Source organism: Lepidochelys kempii, chromosome 26, assembly GCF_965140285.1.
Source record: "Lepidochelys kempii isolate rLepKem1 chromosome 26, rLepKem1.hap1, whole genome shotgun sequence".
In the NCBI taxonomy this organism is placed as follows: domain Eukaryota; kingdom Metazoa; phylum Chordata; order Testudines; family Cheloniidae; genus Lepidochelys; species Lepidochelys kempii.
The window spans coordinates 14,743,302-14,755,053 of NC_136405.1; the positions used below are offsets into that span (position 1 = coordinate 14,743,302).

At 50.1% G+C, this 11,752-nt stretch overlaps 1 protein-coding gene across 3 annotated transcripts in view; it reads right to left on the minus strand.

Moving 5' to 3' along the window:
- The window catches only part of KANSL3 (KAT8 regulatory NSL complex subunit 3), a 76,849-nt gene that overhangs the window by 6,395 nt on the left and 58,702 nt on the right, over positions 1 to 11,752 (minus strand). The window lies entirely within an intron of this gene.

Genomic DNA, 11,752 nt, shown 5'->3' on the forward strand with positions numbered 1-11,752 from the left:
GCCCACGGGCACACACTGGGAACCCAGGCTTCCAGCCTCCGAGAGATTGCCAGGCTTGGGCAGAATTCGTCCGGAGTCTGAAGCAGCGACGGGGAAAGATGCCGCTGATGTGGCCACTGGCATGTCCAGGAAAATGGGGGGAGACTTGGGAACCAGCACCTCTAAATGTCGGGGGGACAGCGGGCAACAGAGGGGCTTTGTTCAACCCACCTTGTCTTGGAACACAGCCAAGGGAGGCTCGCTGTCTTTCTCTCTCTCTCAGTTTTTATACCCCACACTCCTCCCCATACTCTCTAAGCCCCTGAAATATCAGCCTGAATGCCTGGCCCAAGGTCACACAGCCTGCAAGGGCCAGGCTGGAATAGGCCTGAGTCTGATCTCCTGTGAGTTCGACCTCGGCGTAACGCTTTCGACGTCCGAGGAGTCATTATGGCTGAGACAGTGTGAGGGGCAGCGGAGTCTCGCAGAGCAAGCCCCCCGCCCCTGCACCAGGCTTGTCTCCCATGCTTCGGGGGGCTGCTTGAGGACTAGATTGTGCATGTTTGCACAGACCTCTCAGGGACCGTGTTGCTTTCCTGCCCGCAGACACCTGCCCAGAACAAAGCTGCATGTGCCTGGCTGAGGGACCTCTCCCCCTGAGAGCGCAGCTCTGCAAGGCGCAAGATCTCACCACGCTACCATTACAGGCTCTCATGTCATCGGATGCTGTGATGTAGCGGGCCAGGCTCTGCGTGGAAGAGGCTGGAACCTGGGGGGAGTATCTATCTCTTGTGTGTAGCGGGGGACAGTGAAGCTAGTGGCTATTGAACAAACAGAAACTGCCGAGATTTTCGTTTCTTCCCACAGATAACTACTCTAATGACAGCCCCAGGGTGCCAGTTTGTTATGTTTTGTGTACAGATTGGCTTGTGGATTTTCCCCACCTGAGATTGTATGCAACTAGGTCTCAGGGGGGTTGCATCTGAAGAAGTGGGTAATTTATCCATGAAAGCTTATGACCAAACAAATCTGTTAGTCTTTAAGCTGCCACCAGACTCCTTGTTGTTTTTAGGCAGTTAGCGGCCAGACTAATGCCTTTTTGCCTCCCCGCTGGGCTGCTGCCTTAGACCCCATGTTCTGAGAGCTCCGGCTTTGGCCTAGTGCATTGAGAATGGGCCCGGCAAGCAGGACTCCTGGGGTCTGTCCCCTGCTCTGCCACTGACTTACTTTGTGACCTTGGGCAAGTCACTTTGCCAGCTGGTGCCTCCCTTGCCCCATCTTTAAAATGGGGATCATAAGCCTGCTGAAAAGAGCTTTGGGATCTCGTGGTGACCCAACCTGCATATGGAGAGAAGGCTTTGGATTCTTTGACCATGGGATGGTGTTCCATGAAGGAGGAGTGCTGGGCAGAGACGGGCTCCACCTTACGAAGAGAGGGAAGTGCATCTTTGCAAGCAGGCTGGCTAACCTAGTGAGGAGGGCTTTAAACTAGGTTCAACGGGGGAAGGAGACTAAAGCCCTGAGGTAAGTGGGAAAGCGGGATACCGGGAGGAAGCACAGGCAGGAATGTCTGTGAGGGGAGGGCTCCTGCCTCATACTGGGAATGAGGGGCGATCAACAGGTTATCTCAAGTGCTTATATACAAATGCACAAAGCCTTGGAAACAAGCAGGAAGAACTGGAGGTCCTGGTGATGTCAAGGAACTATGACGTGATCGGAATAACAGAGACTTGGTGGGATAACTCACATGACTGGAGAACTGTCATGGATGGTTATAAACTGTTCAGGAAGGACAAGCAGGGCAGAAAAGATGGGGGACTAGCACTGTATGTAAGGGAGCAGTATGACTGCTCAGAGCTCTGGTACGAAACTGCAGAAAAACCTGAGTGTCTCTGGATTAAGTTTAGAAGTGTGTGCAACAAGTGTGATGTAGAGGTGGGAGTCTGCTATAGACCACAGGACCAGGGGGATGAGGTAGATGAGGCTTTCTTCCGGCAGCTCACAGAAGCTACTGGATCGCACGCCCTGATTCTCATGGGTGACTTTAATTTTCCTGATATCTGCTGGGAGAGCAATACAGCGGTGCATAGACAAACCAGGAAGTTTTTGGAAAGCGTAGGGGACAATTTCCTGGCGCAAGTGCTAGAGGAGCCAACTAGGGGGGGCGCTTTTCTTGACCTGCTGCTCACAAACCGGGTAGAATTAGTGGGGGAAGCAAAAGTGGATGGGAATCTGGGAGGCAGTGACCATGAGTTGGTTGAGTTCAGGATCTTGACGCAGGGAAGAAAGGTAAGCAGCAGGATACGGACCCTGGACTTCAGGAAAGCAGACTTCAACTCCCTCAGGGAACGGATGGCCAGGATCCCCTGGGGGACTAACTTGAAGGGGAAAGGAGTCCAGGAGAGCTGGCTGTATTTCAAGGAATCCCTGTTGAGGTTACAGGGACAAACCATCCCAATGAGTCGAAAGAATAGTAAATATGGCAGGCGACCAGCTTGGCTTAATGGTGAAATCCTAGCGGATCTTAAACATAAAAAAGAAGCTTACAAGAAGTGGAAGGTTGGACATATGACCAGGGAAGAGTATAAAAATATTGCTCGGGCATGTAGGAATGATATCAGGAGGGCCAAATCGCACCTGGAGCTGCAGCTAGCAAGAGATGTCAAGAGTAACAAGAAGGGTTTCTTCAGGTATGTTGGCAACAAGAAGAAAGCCAAGGAAAGTGTGGGCCCCTTACTGAATGAGGGAGGCAACCTAGTGACAGAGGATGTGGAAAAAGCTAATGTACTCCATGGTTTTTTTGCCTCTGTCTTCACGAAGGTGGTCAGCTCCCAGACTGCTGCGCTGGGCATCACAAAATGGGGAAGAGATGGCCAGCCCTCTGTGGAGATAGAGGTGGTTAGGGACTATTTAGAAAAGCTGGACGTGCACAAGTCCATGGGGCCGGACGAGTTGCATCCGAGAGTGCTAAAGGAATTGGCGGCTGTGATTGCAGAGCCATTGGCCATTATCTTTGAAAACTCGTGGCGAACAGGGGAAGTCCCGGATGACTGGAAAAAGGCTAATGTAGTGCCAATCTTTAAAAAAGGGAAGAAGGAGGATCCTGGGAACTACAGGCCAGTCAGCCTCACCTCAGTCCCCGGAAAAATCATGGAGCAGGTCCTCAAAGAATCAATCCTGAAGCACTTGCATGAGAGGAAGGTGATCAGGAACAGCCAGCATGGATTCACCAAGGGAAGGTCATGCCTGACTAATCTAATCGCCTTTTATGATGAGATTACTGGTTCTGTGGATGAAGGGAAAGCAGTGGATGTATTGTTTCTTGACTTTAGCAAAGCTTTTGATACGGTCTCCCACAGTATTCTTGTCAGCAAGTTAAAGAAGTATGGGCTGGATGAATGCACTATAAGGTGGGTAGAAAGCTGGCTAGATTGTCGGGCTCAACTGGTAGTGATCAATGGCTCCATGTCGAGTTGGCAGCCGGTGTCAAGTGGAGTGCCCCAAGTGGGGTCGGTCCTGGGGCCGGTTTTGTTCAATATCTTCATAAATGATCTGGAGGATGGTGTGGATTGCGCTCTCAGCAAATTTGCGGATGATACTAAACTGGAAGGAGTGGTAGATACGCTGGAGGGTAGGGATAGGATACAGAAGGACCTAGACAAATTGGAGGATTGGGCCAAAAGAAATCTGATGAGGTTCAATAAGGATAAGTGCAGGGTCCTGCACTTAGGATGGAAGAATCCAATGCACCGCTTCAGACTAGGGACCGAATGGCTAGGCAGCAGTTCTGTGGAAAAGGACCTAGGGGTGACAGTGGACGAGAAGCTGGATATGAGTCAGCAGTGTGCCCTTGTTGCCAAGAAGGCCAATGGCATTTTGGGATTTATAAGTAGGGGCATTGCCAGCAGATCGAGGGACGTGATCATTCCCCTCTATTCGACATTGGTGAGGCCTCATCTGGAGTACTGTGTCCAGTTTTGGGCCCCACACTACAAGAAGGATGTGGATAAATTGGAGAGAGTCCAGCGAAGGGCAACAAAAATGATTAGGGATCTAGAACACATGACTTATGAGGAGAGGCTGAGGGAGCTGGGATTGTTTAGTCTGCAGAAGAGAAGAATGAGGGGGGATTTGATAGCTGCTTTCAACTACCTGAAAGGGGGTTCCAAAGAGGATGGCTCTAGACTGTTCTCAATGGTAGCAGATGACAGAACGAGGAGTAATGGTCTCAAGTTGCAGTGGGGGAGGTTTAGATTGGATATTAGGAAAAACTTTTTCACTAAGAGGGTGGTGAAACACTGGAATGCGTTACTTAGGGAGGTGGTAGAATCTCCTTCCTTAGAGGTTTTTAAGGTCAGGCTTGACAAAGCCCTGGCTGGGATGATTTAACTGGGAATTGGTCCTGCTTTGAGCAGGGGGTTGGACTAGATGACCTTCAGGGGTCCCTTCCAACCCTGATATTCTATGATTCTATGACGTTGATGATTGATTTTGGTTTTGTCAATATCTGATTTGTCTTTGTTTGCGATGTTGGTCATATTGCCTGTGCGATTGTGAGTACGGTGGTGATCGGAATCTCTGGGTATAATACCTGCCCTGTTTCTTTTTATTTGCAGAGCTTACAGATGCCCAGGGATTTTAAGGTTGCCCTTGAGTCCCTAAGAGTATGGAGAGACTCATCCATTTTGGCAGCGAATAACTTTGGGCCTTCGAAGGACAGATCCTCACCAGTTGACAGGACCTCCCAGGGGAACCCCGAGAGAAGTAGCCAAGATGCATAGCGCATGACCCCAGACGTTGTGATAGATTGTGAAGCTGTCTCTGCAGAGTCAATGAGGCCTGTAGCGCTGTCATGATGATGAGATGGCCTTCAGCGATATTAGCATTGAACTGCTCTTTTTTTTTCTTTTTGGGTAAACTGTCAAGAAATTCTGACATTTTTGAGAGAATGATGTGTGTGTATTTGGACAATAGGGCCTCATAATTGGCTCTACGAAACTGCAGTGCTGTGGATGAATACACCTTGTGGCCGAAGAGGTCTAGCCTCTTCCATTCTTTGTCATGGGGGGTTGTTGTTTTCTCCTCTTGTTAACAGCTTCCACTTGAAGTGAGTTTGGTGTGTGTGTGTGTGGGGGGGTGTAAATAAAAGCTCAACTCCTTTTGATGGAACATTTGTCGGATCTTTTGCAAGATGGGGGTGCACTAGCTGGTGTCTGCTAGATGGTTTTGGCAGGCTCCATAATAGCATCATAGTTTGGGAATGCTATCTTCATCGATGTAGATGTCTGCAGTATGTCAAGTAGTTTGTTGTGATACAGGTACCTCTTCTAGTGATATGTCCAAGGACTCTACCACCCTTTTGAAGGTCCTAGAATTGCTTGAAATCATCCCCTGTGGTGGGGGTAGGGGCATTATAGTTTTGTCTGAAGACGAAGATGACAGGCTCACTGGTGATAAGACTTCCTGATCGGAGATTTCCTGTTTCCTCAGTCACCTCTTCTTATGTTTCTGAGGTTGCTGGGATAGATGATGATAAAGACCGTGGTGCTCTTGATCTTGTGGGCTAGGGAGCCTTCGATGTTGCGTCCTGTATAGTGCCCATGAATCCCAGTAGGGCCAATTTGGTGGGAATGACATAGGGGGCGGTGCCCATATCTGGTACCTGCCTCCATGGATGAGTGGTATTCTGATGGGATAGTCCCGGTTTGGGTGAGGAGTGATGGGTTGTATATATCACCCCTTCATCCTTGTTGTCATCCTCACCAGAGAGGAGGGGAGCCGGCCTGGGTGGAGTCAGTCAGCTCGGTATCGATCAGGACGGAGTGCCACCCGTACCGAGGAGCGGAGAGTTCGGTGTTGATGAGATTAGGAGGTCTCAGGAACTGGTGCGGTACCGGGAGCATCGATATCAATGTCGGTGTCCCTGGTGGCGCAGGAGAGTGAGTAACAGCAGCCGGTGCCGAGGGTCTTGTGCTGTGCTGCACAGGTGCTTCAGCTCCGTGGGTACCGAAGTAACAGGTTTCACTTTGCCCTGTGGGGCTCTCTTCGAGCCTGCCTGCTTCGGGTCTTCTGCTCTCTGGGAACTCACTGTACTGGAGCTTCCCTGACGAGCTTGGTGCCATCGGTACCGAGACGGACTTGGCGATATGACTTGGTAATAATGATAAAACTAAGTCTACTACCAAGCAAACTATCTAATCTACAGGTAAGTGAGGTGCTGCTGATTGCCCTGACTCAAGCCTCAGTTTCCCCATCTGAAAAAACCACTTACTTACCGGAATTGTAACGGTTGTTCTTCGAGATGCAATGCAGTCGTGGATTCCACATACATGTGCACGCACCCAGTGCACCGGAGCCGGAGAATTTTGCTTTGCCGTACCCGCAGAGGGGCGGTGTTCGCGCCTCATGGCCATAGCCCCCTCCCTGGCTATACGCGGCAGCACTGCCCCAACTCCAGGGCAGAGGGGATGGAAAGTGATTGTGGAAACATGTCTGTATCACATCTTGAAGAACAACAGTGACAAGACAGGCAGGTAACCCATTTTTCTTCTTCGAGTGGATGCAGCCATGTATTCACGTAGGTGATTTTCAAGCAGCACTCGCAGGAGGTGGGGCTCAGAGTCTATTCAAACCAGGATGGCAGGCCCACCTTCCCAAAGTCTGCCTCTGCTCTGGATGCTATGGTAATGCCATAATGGTTCAGAAAAGTATGTACAGACAACCAAGGGGCAGCCCTGCAAACATCCAACATTGAAACGTCACTTAAACACCTTTGACGTAGCCTGCGGCTCTTGCAGAATGAGCTCAAACCCTTTGTGGGGACAGAACTATTTCGTAAGCTGTCTTGATACAGGAAGCTATCCCCCCCAGGGAGAGTCTGTGAAGAGATTGCTTGTCCCTTCATTGGGCTGTGTAAGGCACAGATGAGGCGAAGCACAAAACGATCGAGTTCTGTCCAGGTTAAAGGGCAGACATCGCCTCCCGTGTGAAGATATTATTGCCTCAGGGCTGAATGTCGCTTAAAGAAAGAACACAGGGATGTACATCGCCTGGCTCAAGTGAAATGGAAAGACCGCTTCGATAAAAGCTTCGCATGCAGCCGCAGTCACTGGATTTGGAGAACTGCGCTTAAGAAGGATCTGCCATCAGAGCCTGCAATTCGCACACCTTGCAGACGTGACTGCCACCGTGATTGCTTTTTGACACAAAAAAGAAAGACAAGGATGCCCAAGGGTTGAACGGAGGTGCCAGATGAGGCGAAGCCGCTAAGGCCAGAAAGGAACTGGTTCTCGCACTGGTGTTCACCTGGAGTGAGCCCAGTGAGGCTTACATCTTGCCAACTTCTCTGAGGAAACTCATAGTAGGAAGGTGATATGGAAGGGGGGGGGTTCAGCTGTTGTGACCTGCACTGGATGTGCCATGTTTGTCTTTTTTCCACAGGACAGAAGCGACTTTGTCTGTACAAAGTGCAAGCTGGTCTCCATATTGGAAGAGAAGATTGACGGTCTGGAGCAACAGATAACGATCCTGCGTTGCATACGAGAAACAAAGGATTTTCTGGACAAAAGTCAGGATATGCTTCCACGGGCACAAAGCTCTAAAGATTTAGAGCAGGTTGCACAGCGGAGCTAAGAGGCCAGTGAAGAAGCCTGGCAACATGTGACCTCCCGAAGAAGAAGGGGGAATGTCCGGGTTCCAGCAACGCGGACACAGGTAACTAACCGCTTTCATGTTCTCTCCACAGGTACCATTGCGGAGAGTGGACCAGATGATATGTCTGGGGGGAGAAAGCAGAAGGAGACTCCGCTGGTTGGAAGGCATGAGATGCACTGTCCTGAGATGGGGGGTTCCACGACCACCACTCCCAAGAGAAGGAGGCGGGTTGTGGTGGTCAGGGACTCTCTCCTCTGGGGGACTGAGTCATCTATCTGCCGCCCTGACCGGGAAAACTGAGAAGTCTGCTGCTTGCCGGGGGCTAAGATTCGCGATGTGACGGAGAGACTGCCGAGACTCATCAAGCCCTCGGATTGCTACCCCTTCCTGCTTCTCCACGTGGGCACCAATGATACTGCCAAGAATGACCTTGAGCGGATCACTGCGGACTACGTGGCTCTGGGAAGAAGGATAAAGGAGTATGAGGCGCAAGTGGTATTCTCGTCCATCCTCCCCGTGGAAGGAAAAGGCCTGGGTAGGGACCGTCGAATCGTGGAAGTCAACGAATGGCTACGCAGGTGGTGTCGGAGAGAAGGCTTTGGATTCTTTGACCATGGGATGGTGTTCCATGAAGGAGGAGTGCTGGGCAGAGATGGGCTCCATCTTACGAAGAGAGGGAAGAGCATCTTTGCCAGCAGGCTGGCTAACCTAGTGAGGAGGGCTTTAAACTAGGTTCACCGGGGGAAGGAGACCAAAGCCCTGAGGTAAGTGGGAAAGCGGGATACCGGGAGGAAGCACAGGCAGGAATGTCTGTGAGGGGAGGGCTCCTGCCTCATACTGAGAATGAGGGGCGATCAGCAGGTTATCTCAAGTGCTTATATATGAATGCACAAAGCCTTGGAAACAAGCAGGAAGAACTGGAAGTCCTGGCACAGTCAAGGAATTATGATGTGATTGGAATAACAGAGACTTGGTGGGATAACTCACATGACTGGAGTACTGTCGTGGATGGATATAAGCTGTTCAGGAAGGACAGGCAGGGCAGAAAAGGTGGGGGAGTTGCACTGTATGTAAGGGAGCAGTATGACTGCTCAGAGCTCCAGTACGAAACTGCAGAAAAACCTGAGTGTCTCTGGATTAAGTTTAGAAGTGTGAGCAACAAGAGTGATGTAGTGGTGGGAGTCTGCTATAGACCACCGGACCAGGGGGATGAGGTGGATGAGGCTTTCTTTCGGCAGCTCGCAGAAGCTACTAGATCGCACGCCCTGGTTCTCATGGGTGACTTTAATTTTCCTGATATCTGCTGGGAGAGCAATACAGCGGTGCATAGACAAACCAGGAAGTTTTTGGAAAGCGTAGGGGACAATTTCCTGGTGCAAGTGCTAGAGGAGCCAACTGGGGGGGAGCTTTTCTTGACCTGCTGCTCACAAACCGGGAAGAATTACTGGGGGAAGCAAAAGTGGATGGGAATCTGGGAGGCAGTGACCATGAGTTGGTTGAGTTCAGGATCCTGCCACAGGGAAGAAAAGTAAGCAGCAGGATACGGACCCTGGACTTCAGGAAAGCAGACTCCTTCAGGGAACAGATGGGTAGGATCCCCTTGGGGACTAACATGAAGGGGAAAGGAGTCCAGGAGAGCTGGCTGTATTTCAAGGAATCCCTGTTGAGGTTACAGGGACAAGCCATCCCGATGTGTCGAAAGAATAGTAAATATGGCAGGCGACCAGCTGGCTTAACGGTGAAATCCTAGCAGATCTTAAGCATAAAAAAGAAGCTTACAAGAAGTAGAAGGTTGGACATATGACCAGGGAAGAGTATAAAAATATTGCTCGGGCATGTAGGAATGATATCAGGAGGGCCAAATCGCACCTGGAGCTGCAGCTAGCAAGAGATGTCAAGAGTAACAAGAAGGGGTTCTTCAGGTATGTTGGCAACAAGAAGAAAGCCAAGGAAAGTGTGGGCCCCTTACTGAATGAGGGAGGCAACCTAGTGACAGAGGATGTGGAAAAAGCTAATGTACTCGATGCTTTTTTTGCCTCCGTCTTCAAGAACAAGGTCAGCTCCCAGACTGCTGCGCTGGGCATCACAACATGGGGAATAGATGGCCAGCCCTCTGTGGAGAAAGAGGTGGTTAGGGACCATTTAGAAAACCTGGACGTGCACACGTCCATGGGGCCGGACGAGTTGCATCCGAGAGTGCTAAAGGAATTGGCGGATGTGATTGCAGAGCCATTGGCCATTATCTTTGAAAACTCGTGGCGAACCGGGGAAGTCCCGGATGACTGGAAAAAGGCTAATGTAGTGCCAATCTTTAAAAAAGGGAAGAAGGAGGATCCTGGGAACTACAGGCCAGTCAGCCTCACCTCAGTCCCCGGAAAAATCATGGAGCAGGTCCTCAAAGAATCAATCCTGAAGCACTTGCATGAGAGGAAAGTGATCAGGAACAGTCAGCATGGATTCACCAAGGAAAGGTCATGCCTGACTAATCTAATCGTCTTCTATGATGAGATTACTGGTTCTGTGGATGAAGGGAAAGCAGTGGATGTATTGTTTCTTGACTTTAGCAAAGCTTTTGACATGGTCTCCCACAGTATTCTTGTCAGCAAGTTAAAGAAGTATGGGCTGGATGAATGCACTATAAGGTGGGTAGAAAGTTGGCTAGATTGTCGGGCTCAACGGGTAGTGATCAATGGCTCCATGTCTAGTTGGCAGCCGGTATCAAGTGGAGTGCCCCAGGGGTCGGTCCTGGGGCCGGTTTTGTTCAATATCTTCATAAACGATCTGGAGGATGGTGTGGATTGCACTCTCAGCAAATTTGCGGATGATACTAAACTGGGAGGAGTGGTAGATACGCTGGAGGGCAGGGATAGGATACAGAGGGCCCTAGACAAATTGGAGGATTAGGCCAAAAGAAATCTGATAGGTTCAATAAGGATAAGTGCAGGGTCCTGCACTTAGGACGGAAGAACCCAAAGCACAGCTACAGACTAGGGACCGAATGGCTAGGCAGCAGTTCTGCGGAAAAGGACCTGGGGGTGACAGTGGACGAGAAGCTGGATATGAGTCAACAGTGTGCCCCTGTTGCCAAGAAGGCCAATGGCATTTTGGGATGTATAAGTAGGGGCATAGCGAGCAGATCGAGGGACGTGATCGTCCCCCACTATTCGACATTGGTGAGGCCTCATCTGGAGTACTGTGTCCAATTTTGGGCCCCACACTACAAGAAGGATGTGGATAAATTGGAGAGAGTCCAGCGAAGGGCAACAAAAATTATTAGGGGTCTGGAACACATGACTTATGAGGAGAGGCTGAGGGAACTGGGATTGTTTAGTCTGCAGAAGAGAAGAATGAGGGGGGATTTGATAGCTGCTTTCAACTACCTGAGAGGTGGTTTCAGAGAGGATGGTTCTAGACTATTCTCAGTGATAGAAGAGGACAGAACAAGGAGTAATGGTCTCAAGTTGCAGTGGGGGAGATTTAGGTTGGATATTAGGAAAAACTTTTTCACTAGGAGGGTGGTGAAACACTGGAATGCGTTACTTAGGGAGGTGGTAGAATCTCCTTCCTTAGAAGTTTTTAAGGTCAGGCTTGACAAAGCCCTGGCTGGGATGATTTAACTGGGAATTGGTCCTGCTTTGAGCAGGGGGTTGGACTAGATGACCTCCTGAGGTCCCTTCCAACCCTGATATTCTATGATTCTATGGTGCGTGGCGACGGACTCTTTTGAAGAACCTTGTTACCATGGTTTGGAAAATACTGACCTCCACGGATGGGTGCATGAAGTGCCAAAATCGACACCAGATGCACCCTCAACAACCTAAGTACCAGATCTGACGACTGAAGATGTAACAGGTACATCAAGATGTCCTGGATATCAGCCAGCTTTGGTGGAACTCTGTGGACCAAGAACCATATAAAAAAATGCTTCCATTGGCCAAACAAGTTTTCCTGCTGTTGAGTAGAACCTGCCTCTGAACATCGCTCTTCCTCCTCATTTAACCACAGAGCAGCCATGCAGCGAGATGCAGAGAGCTGATCATGGGATGCAAAATCTGACCATGATGCTGAGTCAGAAGGTCAAGATGAAGAGGACGGGACATTGGAGGCTGAAAACACAAGA